The 11795-nt window shown below is 48.8% G+C and overlaps 1 long non-coding RNA gene across 1 annotated transcript; it reads left to right on the top strand.

Moving 5' to 3' along the window:
• The first annotated feature begins 6420 nt into the window (after positions 1-6420).
• On the top strand, positions 6421-9738 carry LOC142826494 (uncharacterized). The gene is made up of 3 exons (XR_016348809.1): positions 6421-7412; positions 8048-8174; positions 8864-9738. It is a non-coding gene; the product is annotated as an uncharacterized LOC142826494 (long non-coding RNA).
• Positions 9739-11795: the final 2057 nt, after the last annotated feature.

Raw genomic sequence — 11795 nt, 5'->3', positions numbered from 1 at the left:
TAACATAATGACAGTATAGGTTATTTCTTATGACTGAACAGATAATAAATATCATAATGATTCTTTAATTTACATTGTGTTCTCATCTCCAGAACATGAAGGCTACATCTACACTGTAGCCTTCTTGAGGAAAAGCTAATGAAAATGAAACTTGGCATGGAATATCGCCACACTTCATTTGCATAATTAACGAGCAGCCGTTTTTGTACAAAAGGCTTTAACGCAAAAAAGAGCCATGCAGGCGGCTCCTTTTTGCACAAAAACACCTCTTGCACAAGAGGAAGAACGGTTCTTGTGCAAGAGGGGGTTTTTGTGCAAAAAGGAGCCATCTACACAACTCCTTTTTGCACAAAAGCCTCTTGTGCAAAAACGGCTGCTCATTAATTATACAAATGAAGCGTGGCGATATTCCATGCCAAGTTTCATTTGCATAAGCTTTTCTGCAAGAAGGCTACAGTGTAGACATAGCCAAGTGCTAGAATATTATTTTATTGTTTCAAATAAAGATGGTTCAACCTCTCACCCCACTAAAACTTAGTTCACGCTAAGAAAAGTGTCAGTGGAAGACCACTGTGTTTTCAGCAGAACATTTACAATGTTGAAATTAAAAAAAGGAAAAGCTTTCTTGACATTTTTGGATCAGATGTAGATCTAGAGAAAAAAATATAATTTTTGAGCTTTGAAATGCTAAAAAATGGTAAAAAAAATAATAAAAAGGAATCCATCAACCAGCTCTATTCTTTGTCTGATTGCTCAGGGAGTTGTTAACAGGATTTGGAAACTCTTGGTCCAAAGTTTAAATTCAGCTGATGAACAGACTTGAGCCAGTTTCACAGCATTGCTTTCTTCTAGACTTCGGCGCTATTTCGGGATACTGGAAGTATTCTGAAATAGCAACGATGTGTGTCTAAACGCACCTGCTATTTCCTGAAATAGTGGGAACACTATTCCAGCATCCCTGTAACCCTCATTCCATGAGGGTTAAGGGATTTGTTGGAATAGTGCCTTATTTTGAAATTTGGCGTTGTCTACACAGTGCCAAATTTTAAAATAAGTTCTTTCGACTTAGACTCAGAATAAGCTACGCAATTTGCGTAGTGTAAATTGAGTAGCTTATTCCAACAGAAGCGTGCTGTCTAGATGCACCCTGAGAAAGTTCTGCTTCCAATGCCTCTGAGGTGTGACCTTGTCACTGTCAGCCAAAGTTCACCAATTGAATTCATTTGCTTTTCTAGATGCCAAGCAAAAGGATGAAGTAGTAAGCCTTCAGACCATTAGGGCTTTGAAAATTAAGACCGGCCCCTTGATTTTGATTTAATGGAACAGGAATTAATGTAAGCATGAAATATTGGTATGAGATATTTGTGACATTCTCTTCTGCTTAGTGGAAAGAAGGTTCTACACTTTACCCAGTTTATTTCAGGGTGGGATTCATGGCCAATCTGTCATGTACACTGTTCCCTCGCTGCCTCCTGATTCAAAGCCCTGCCCTCCCCATCTTAATTTTGCAGAGCTTTGGCAGTAGAGCCCTTGTCCATCCAAGGTTCTTTACACTGCCAGGGTCTCTCCTTTTGAACTGAGTTAAATACAATCTGACTTTTCTGCATTCCCATAATAGCTGCAAGCATTGGTGATCATATCTCACAATTCCTGCACTTAGTATTAACACAGTTTGTGACCCCACAACAGCCAAATTGGTTACAATGGGCAAAACACCATTGTAACAGTTGAATATCTAACAGGCCTAAGCAAACTGAGTGAACTGTATATACATGCACAAGCCCAGAATCTCATTCTTTAAACTGAGAGTTTGTGCCAGGTTAAACACAGACTTTCTTCTTTTGCATTCCCCCAATAATTACAGACATTGCAATTAGTATTAACACAACTTGTGACCCAACACCAGCCAAGTTGATTACAATGAGCAAAACACCATTGTAATAGCTGAATATTTAACACATCTAAGCGAAGCAGGGGCAAACTGTATTTACATAAACACACCCAGGATTTCTTTCCCATTCCAGCTGGCTGTAATGGAAGCATTGATTCAGACCCTGCTTACATATAGATGGTATAAATCACAAATTAAATCCTCGTATTCCATTAAATCCTCTTATTCAAATGTGGTAGGCCTCCCTCTACTGCTGTTTGTCCCTCTTGATATTGTTGCTAACAGAAGAAGGGTTTTCCTGCTTTTTTTAGGAATCCAAGGTGACAGTAGTTTTCTGTAGTAAAAAGGACAGAAGATAGAAAAGTTAGTACAATTATGTGGCAAACTCAGAGGATAAGAAACATCACATCTTCCCATTAGACCCACAGGAAATAGTATTTGTCAGAACCAAGGGCGGACATGGTTTTGCATTGGGTAGTTATGTAAAGAACTGAAAATTCTGTGTGGCCACAAACTTACCTTGTTCCATTCCTTATAATAATGTGGGGCCAAACCATGCCCTTTAGTCACTGGCCTAACCAGGGCAGGGCAGATCTGCATTTCTCCTTGGAGACCTCAGAGAAGCACAGTCTCTCCTTAAAGAGCCTGGTGTGCAGAGGGAGTGTGCACGCCCAAGATCTGTCATGGATGTTTGTGAAGAAATATCTGCAGCTAACATGGCATTGGATTAATAAAAGCCTTCATCAGAAACCTGGTTGCTTTTTATGTCAGGTACAGTCTGTTCTTTGTGGTTTCAGTTAAATTTGTAAAGGAGAATATTTTGGATGAAACTCAGTGCCCTGAAGATTTTCAAATGCTTCTCTGAAATATCTGGATTCCTTTGATCCAAGAAATATCGTGTCTTTTTCCATCTCAGTGGCTCTATTTATACTAACTGCTCACCTAAGAAATGGTTATTTATACTGGATTGCAGCTTTCACTCAGGATTGTCTCCTACAATTGTCTATTCAACAGTTCTATATGAAAACTAAAAATAGAAGAGATTTGTTTTTCTTTTGGTTGTAGGGTTGACAGGAGAGTTTTCTTCCACATCTCAAAATCGATTTCGTAGTTGCCATTTGTGTAGTGCTCTGAAATCGTAAAGCACCCTCTGAGTGCAAAGGTGATCTGATTCCTTGGTGATGGGCACAGAACAGAAATAGGCTGGAAGAAAAAAAGGTAGGGACAAATCCTGACCAAAGATAGACAAGTAACCCCCCAGACTGAAGTTGTACCAGAAAAGAGAATTTGGCTCTTCATAATATTGTTATTTGATACAGTGTGGATGGCGAGGGAGGAAGTTGAACATATATCTACTGAAAAGAGGAAAGGAAGAAGGTCGCCCATAGCCTCCTCACATTTGCTGTATTTTGCTGCCATTTTCTCCTCAGAAGCTACAAGGTAACAGGGAGATACTAGGAACTAAGGGTATGTCTACACTACAGCGCTAATTCGAACTAACTTAGTTCGAATTAGTTAATTCGAACTAAGCTAATTCGAACTAACGGATCCAGACTAAAAAACTAGTTCGAATTAGCGTTTTGCTAATTCGAACTAGCATGTCCACATTAAGTGGACCCTGAACTGGGGTTAAGGATGGCCGGAAGCAGTGCCGGCAGGGCATCAGATGAGGACTTTGAGCGTGGAGCTGCTGCCTCAGGCTAGCCGAGGGCTGTGCTTAAAGGGATCCGACCCCCACCCCGGACAGACAGTTTTCAGGGGTGCCCCGCTTGCAAAGCAGTCCTGGCTTGGAGTGCCCTGAGTGCCCACACTGGGCACATCACAGCACTCGGCCATCAGACCGGCTGCACTTGCCGCTGGCTGCCATCTGGGGAGAGGGAGGAATTGGGGGACTGCAGGAGAGCTTCCACCCCCAGAACCCCGCAGAGCCAGCCCAGTCCTCCCCATCGGGGTCTCGTACCCCATTCCTCCCTCACCTCCTTCCACTTACCCTTCCCTAACCCCCCTTCCTGATGTACAAAATAAAGGACAATTGTGGTCAAAAATAGAATCTCTCTTTATTGAACAAAACTGGGGGAGACTGGGAAAAGGAGGTGGGAGAGGGGAAGAGAGAGGGTGGGAGAGGGGAGGGCAACTAAAATGATCAGAGGTTTGGAACAGGTCCCATATGAAGAGAGGCTAAAGAGACTGGGACTTTTAAGCTTAGAAAAGAGGAGACAGAGGGGGGATAGGATAGAGGTCTATAAAAGCATGAGTGGTGTGGAGAGGGTGCATCAAGAAAAGTTCTTCATTAGTTCCCATAATAGAAGGACTAGAGGACACCAAAGGAAAGGAATGGGTAGCAGGCTTCAAACTAGTAACAGAAAGTTGTTCTTCACAAAGCAAAGAGTCAACCTGTGGAACTCCTTGCTGCAGGAGGCTGTGAAGGCTAGAACTAGAACAGAGTTTAAAGAGAAGTGAGATCAATTCATGGAGGTTGGGTCCATGGAGTGGTATTAGCCAGGAGGTAGGAGTGGTGTCCCTGCCCAAAGTTTGTGGAAGGCTGGAGAGGGATGGCACGAGACAAATGGCTTGGTCACTGTCTTCGGTCCATCCCCTCCAGGGTCCCTAGGGTTGGCCGCTGTCAGCAGACAGGCTACTGGGCTAGATGGACCTTTGGTCTGACCCAGGACGGCCATTGTAAGCTCAGGGCTCAGGGTCGGGGGTCTCAGTGGACCACCTTGATTTTCATGCACACCTGCTCCTGGGTGGCCAGGCTGGCAGCTCTCCTACCCTAGACGGCCACTTTCCTGTGCCTAGTGCGGAGGTCGTGGACGAGGTCCACGATGTCCGCACTAGACCAGGTGGGTGCCCACCTCTTGCGGTCCCGGGCAAGCTCCCGGGAGCCGCCAGCCTGGTCCCGGGAAGAGGGGGAGGGCTGGGGGGCATCGGGTGGCTGGCTCGAGCTGTGCCAGGTGCAGGGTCTGCTAGCTGGGTGCTGGCAGGCTTGCACCTGGCACTGGCACCGTAGCCAGCCCATGCCCCTTTAAGAGGTCCGGGGCCGGGAGGGGAGCAGACGAGTTTCCCTGGTGGTGCACAGAGTGGCCACCAGGGAAAGCTGGGAAGGGCTAGCCTCCCACTACTTCGAATTAAGGGGCTACACTCCCCTTAATTCGAACTAGTAAGTTCAAACTAGGCTTAGTCCTCGTGGAATGAGGTTTTCCTAGTTCGAATTAAGCGCTCCGCTAGTTCAAATTAAGTTTGAACTAGCGGAGCGCTAGTGTAGCGCCTATCAAAGTTAATTCGAACTAACGTCGGTTAGTTCGAATTAACTTTGTAGTGTAGACATACCCTCAATATTGCACAGTAATATTAGGGGCATAAAAATGTCTTATATTGGAACCTTTCACGGAAGGCAAGAAAGCCGATAATGCCAGATTCACACTGCTCCCTCTTGTCAGGAGATGGAAGCTTTGCCTGAGAGCTAGTCTGAATACTCAGTGGAGAAAATCTTTACAGCTGAGCCCATCTGATCAATCCTTAGCAGGGTCCAACAGGATTATTTTATTGAAAGCCACTAGCAGCACCGTAACTAGGTATTTCTGCACCCAGGGCAAAATATTAATTATGTGGCCCCTCTCCGTGGGTTAGCATGTATCACACTCTTTACTTTTGCAGCTTACTATTTTTATTTATTGCTTCTTTGTGCCCCTGTATATGATGTGGCCGGGGCAAACACCCTGCTTGCCTAGCCCTTGTTACGGCCCGGGACACTAGAGTAAATTGGCTTTGCTCCTGGCTATTGCTGCGTGTTATTTTTTTCTTGGAACATCCCCAATCCAGAGAACAGTGAAAAAAGTGCCAACAGGGCCAAACCGTTCAGTAAATGTAGCTTCAGGTCCCAGCTATATAAGAATACGTCTAGACAGCAGCGCCATTTTGGGATACATCCGGTATCCCAAAGACGAAGTGGGTCTTTCCCATGAAAGCTTATGCTCCTACACTTCAGTTAGTCTATAAGGTGCCACAGGACTCCTTGTCGCTTATCCCAAAATAATGTTTTTCGCATCTTAACAGCACACCCTATTGGCTACGTCTACACTGGCCCCTTTTCCGGAAGGGGCATGTAAATTTCACCAGTCGTCGTAGGGAAATCCGCGGGGGATTTAAATATCCCCCGCGGCATTTAAATAAAAATGTCCGCTGCTTTTTTCCGGCTTTTAAAAAAGCCGGAAAAGAGCGTCTAGACTGGCCCCGATCCTCCGGAAAAAGTGCCCTTTTCCGGAGGCTCTTATTCTTACTTCAAAGAATAAGAATAAGAGCCTCCGGAAAAGGGCACTTTTTCCGGAGGATCGGGGCCAGTCTAGACGCTCTTTTCCGGCTTTTTTAAAAGCCAGAAAAAAGCGGCGGACATTTTTATTTAAATGCCGCGGGGGATATTTAAATCCCCCGCGGATTTCCCTACGACGACTGGTGAAATTTACATGCCCCTTCCGGAAAAGGGGCCAGTGTAGACGTAGCCACAGTGAAATACAATCAAAATAATGGGGTTGCTATTCTGACATCCCAGTAAACCTAATTCCATAAGGATTAAGGGACTTGTTGTAATAGCGGTCTATTTCAAAATTTGGCACTGTGTAGGCAGTTCCAAATTTCAAAATAGATTACGTTGAAATAAGCATGAAAGAAGCTATGTAATTTGCATAGCTCAAATTGCATAGCTTATTTCAAGTTAGCTCTGCTGTGTAGATGCACCCTAAGGGTACGTCTAGACTGCAGGTTTTCTTCGACAGAGGCTTTGTCAACAGATACTGCGTCTAGACTGCATTACATGGATCGAAAAAGCGATCCACGTTGTTGAAAAAGAGCGTCCAGACTGCTGGATGCTCTGTCAACAAAATAAGGCTCCCGGAAGTGCTTCTGGCAGGTCACAGGGGCAGCCTTAAATTCCAGGTGCTGTTGCATGTTCTTTGCAGAGACCTGTGCTTAAAGTGATCCTCCAGGACTGCCGTTGCTCTGCTCCTGCTTCTGGCTTGCCTACCTCCTAGAGGGAAAGCAAAGCTGCTGCAGTTCTTGCTCTGGTTGCCCTGCTTCCTCGGACACCACAGCAGTTTATTATCAGGTTTGGTTTTTTGCTTTGCACTGTGTTTTTGGCCATGGAGCCTGAGCTGCCCCAGGGCAGGCGATGGCCCCACACTGTGATGCTGGAAGTTCTGCTGCATCTTCATGAGACCATCATGATGTTTGCGGCAGGGCTGGATTCAGAGCCCAGCTTTGAGCCCCTCACTCAGGCTGCAGCCCGATTGCCCTTGCCCCTGAACTTATTCATGGAGAGGCGAGTTTGGAGGCTGGACACCAGTTCTGACTGGACACCAGTTGCGACCGGTTGTTATGCAGCCAGGACACCTGCTTGCGAGCCGTCATCCCCCTGGAGAAGCGCGTCGCTATTGCTCTGTGGAAGCTGGCCACCCCCGACAGCTACTGCTCCATGGGACATCAGTTTGGTGTGGGGAGGTCTACTGTCAGGGCCGTCTTTATGGAGGTAAGTCACTCTCGGGGGACAGTCCATGGGGACAGGGGTGGTGTCAGCCGGTGGCCAGAGTAGTGAGTGGTCTGTGAGCCCTAGTAAACACCCGAGTCTTTAGCTGCTAGGACAGGGTCCTGTCGCAGCGGGCAGCCAGGGAGGCTGACAGGTGCCCCAAAGTGTTGCAGAAAGAGCATGTTACACCCAAGTCTTTGACTGCTAGGATGAAAGCCCCTTCGCAGCGGGTAGCCAGGGAGGCTGACGGGTGCCCCAAGAGTCTTCCCCGTGGAGGCGACACGACTCGACACTTAGCTCTTACTGTGTTTACCCCTGACCGGCTATGATTCTTTTAATTGTGTCTGGTTCTGTTACAGCAACAGAAGGAGTCGGGTTAAAGCTTAAACAATTACAGGTTTATTTAGAGAAACTTATAATCATATGGTTACAATGGCTATTGCTCTACTTCTTAACTGCTGGCAAATACAGGTCTTAAGTGGTTAGAAAGGAAGGAGGGAAAACAAAACACACCAAAATAATGGTACCAAAATGACAACTTAGCCTTATGGAGCTCTAATGCTATATGTGCTCAATGACAAAAGAAAAGGACACATATAGGTACAATTTTTACCCCCTTCTGCGTCTCTTGATTCCAGCGTGTCAGGCCAGGATCGGTCACTCAATTCCTCAGAAAGACGAATACGAGGCTGGGCATCCCCATGTTGACCTCGGGAGTCAATCACCTAGCCCGACCAGCAGGCAGCTGATGGATTGATACTCAAAGTGAGTGTGCTGCTGGGCCCATCTTTATACCCATACGCTCACATATTCTCTTTCTTATCTAAGGTGCCAAATTGTGCTGGTTCATCTTTGTGATGCCAGTTCTTATAAGGGAGTTGTGAACGTAATTTACACTTGTAAGAGGGAGATAACTAAATTGGGAGTACTGTACATTCTTTACTCAGCGGGAGATTCCTCTCCCGGGACGGTTGTGTGATCGTATCAACATAGGTGCTAGCCAAGGGCAGTCTCTGCAGCCTCTTGGTCAACGACCGGCTTCATCACCCTCTTATATATGTTTACAGTTATCCAGGATCACGATGAACCAGCATATCCAGGCCTTCTGTCAAGGCATCAAAGACTATGCTGATTTTATTGCTCTCCATGTCTTGTGTGCTCTGAGGCACCTCAGAGGGGAAAGCAAGATGGATGTGACGGGGGGGCGGAGGGGGAGGACTCTGTCTGGCTACAGGCGGGTGGATAAGGGGGACTGTCAGGACCAGGCACAGGGAATGGGGGATGGTGTGGGAGTGGTAGAAGCCTGCCTCACCTCACCCTGTGGTGGTGTGGGGGGCATGCGGGGGTTGCCTGGGAGGGGTCTGGGAGGGGAGGGTGGGGGAAACACCTCTCATCAGCTCACGCAACTCCTCTAATGTCCTGTTATGTGTGTTTGTATTTGTCCCTTTCTGCAGGTGGTGACGGCCATCAACTCAGAGCTGCTTCACAGGACTGTCTGCCTTGGGGACCTGGATACCATCTTGGCTGGATTTGTGGGGCTGGGTTTTCCGAATTGCGGTGGAGCACTCAATGGGCTCACATCCCGATCCGCGCACCACCCCATCGAGCACCACAGTATATTAATAGAAAGGGCTACTTTTTGATGGTGCTGCAGGCCCTGGTCGACCATCGGGGACAATTCACAGACATTTGTGTTGGGTTGTCAGGTCGGGCACACGATGCCCACATATTGCAGAACTCCTACCCGTATCGCAGGCTGCAGGCTGGGGCATTCTTTCCAGAGAGAAACTATGCAGTCGGGGATGTGCAGATGCCTACGTGCATCATGGCCAATGCGGCATATCCCCTTATGCCCTCACTTATGAAGCCATTCACGGGATGTGAGCAGGGAACTGTTTAACTCCTGCCTGAATTGGGCTCGCTTGCAGGTGGAGTGCGCCTTTGGCTGTCTGAAGGGCAGATTTAGATGCCTGCTCACTCGGCTGGACATGGGGGAACACAACATCCCCGATGTGGTTGCAGCATGCTGTGTGCTGCACAACCTAGTGGAGAGGGAAGGGGAGGCCTTCCTCCCTGCATGGGGAACACGGGCTGATGTGGAGGGAAGACACTTTGAGCAGCCCCAGACAGCTGCCATCCGGCAAGCTCATCAGCTGGGCTTGTGCATTCAAGAAGCCCTGAGGGAGCAATTCTCCCAAGGAGGCCGATGATTTTCCCCAGGGCCTTTCAAATGTGGGATTGCTTCATACCCCCAGTGCCTTCCTCCCCAAAACCCATCCTAGCCCCACATTCACACATTGTACTCATTCATCACACACTGACAACAGAGACAGGTGTTGGTGAAAAAATGTTTACAGCTTATTTCACTGTTGTTTTTTTGAAAAAATAAAATGTTCTTTTGTTCAGAAAAATAAAGAAAATGTTTCCCTCAGTGACTCGCACAAGTGGGAAGGGGGAATGTCAACCTGGAAGCGGGGAGGGAGGCCCAGGGTGGAGAGTGCTGCTTTGATGAAGAGCCCTTGGCACTTTGGCTGCGGAGGCCTTCTCGCGGATGGCCGCACATGCGGGCTGGGACAGTAGGGGCTGGCCAGGAGATGGGGCTGTACCTGGGTCTGGGATGGCAGTGGCTGAGGGGGGGCAGGGGCTGAGGAGGGGGACAGAGGTTGGGGGGAGGGGAGCAGGCTGAGCAAGAGGAGCAGGACCAGGCACAGGACCAGGGAAGGCCAAGGCCTCCTGGATAGCAGTGCAGATCTCAGTGCGCTGCTGGACAAACTCGTTCAGCAAGCGCCTGTGCCACTCTACCTCTGCCTCCATCCTCTGGCTCATTACGTCCTGCATCTCTTGCAGGACCGAGATGTGCTGGTGCACCAGGTCCAAATACATGTGCCAGTGCTGATGGGTTCCCTGCAGCTGTCTGGGTGGAGGGGCAGGTGTGGCACCTCCCTCCTGGTAAGCTGGTCTGGCTGTGGAGGACAAGAGGGAAAAGTTGTCAGTCATTCATGCTCACACTTTCCCTGAGAGGGCATGCCCTCGTTCTTCTCAGCAGTCAGTGCCTGTCCTAGGGTCAGAGGATGCTCATGTGCATCTCAGTAAGGCATGGTGTGGCCTGGCCAGCAGCCACGGCCTTCCTGGAGCCCAGAAGATGTGCCGGCCACCATCCTGCCCCCCCTCCACACACCCCATGGCCAAGAGGCATAGACAAGCGTCAGGCCACAGTTGGGGTTCCTGCAGGTTGCCGAGAGGCCTGAAGCTGTGTGGCAATCCCAGCGTCCGCAACCCATGCCTGCACCTGGCATCACTGCCTGCAGGAGCAGGTGGTGCCTTGCAGCCATGCGGGTGCAGTGATAGGACGGCCCTTCCTGAGGTTGGCCATGTGTGTGCCACCTCCCCAACTAGGCTGTGATCAGCATGACATGTCACAACATTGCACCATACACTTTGCTCCCACCTGCCCTGCCTTATGTGTGTTGGACCCTCACAGCACTCACCTGATGTTCCCTCTCTGGTGTCCGAAGTTGTCTGGGAGGCCTCCTGAGTGTGGGCATCTGGCTCTTGGGTGCTCCTTGTGGTGTCTTCCTCCTCCTCCTCCTCTTGGAGCTGCTGGTCCTCTGCTGGGGTCTCACCCTGGAGCTGCAGCCGCTGCTGCACAGGGGTCTCCAAGCCAAACTCCACAGCTTTCTCAGGAGGCAGGGGTTCTCCTGTCCCCAGGATCCTCGTAGTAGGCACAGTAGTGTGCTGTTTCCTCAGAGTGGGAGCTGTGCTTACATGCCCTAACATACCCCTGCCACAGCTCCTTGACCTTGGCTCTGACCTTGGCTAAGGTGTGGGGCTGGTGGCCTTTCCTTGCCAGGCCATCAGCCATTGTGGTGTAGATGTCAGCCTTCCTCTGCCTGGATTGTGGGGCCTGAAGAGTCTCCTCCGTGGACAAGACCTCCAAGAGGGCTTTTATCTCGGGCTCAGACCAGGAGGGTGCCCGACATTTGATGCTTCCGGCTTCCTGTGGGGATGTGTTCCTGGAAGGGCAAAGGGGACCTTGGGGGGCTTGTCCCTTGGACATGGCTCTGAGTGGCCGTACCAGAAAGAGCTGCGCAGTCAGGGTCTTGGTTGGAGCTGGCTTGCTGCCAGAATGCTAATCCTGGGTGCCTGAGCCTTTTAAAGATGGCTAGAGGCAGGAACAATAGAGTTGAAAGCTGTGGCAGGAATGTCCACCAGGGCTTCTTCCTGGAGGCCTTTATTATCGACATAAATTCTTCCCCGCGTCCACACTTACCTTTTGTCAACAGAACTCTGTCGACAAAGGTGTTATTCCTCGTAAAACGAGATTTACCACCATCGACAAAACTGCCACGTTCTGTTGACTTACTGTTGACAGAACACGGCAGTAGT

Source organism: Pelodiscus sinensis, chromosome 1, assembly GCF_052426305.1.
Source record: "Pelodiscus sinensis isolate ZL-2025 chromosome 1, ASM5242630v1, whole genome shotgun sequence".
NCBI classification, from domain to species: Eukaryota; Metazoa; Chordata; order Testudines; family Trionychidae; genus Pelodiscus; species Pelodiscus sinensis.
This window is presented reverse-complemented; position numbering and strand designations above follow the sequence as displayed.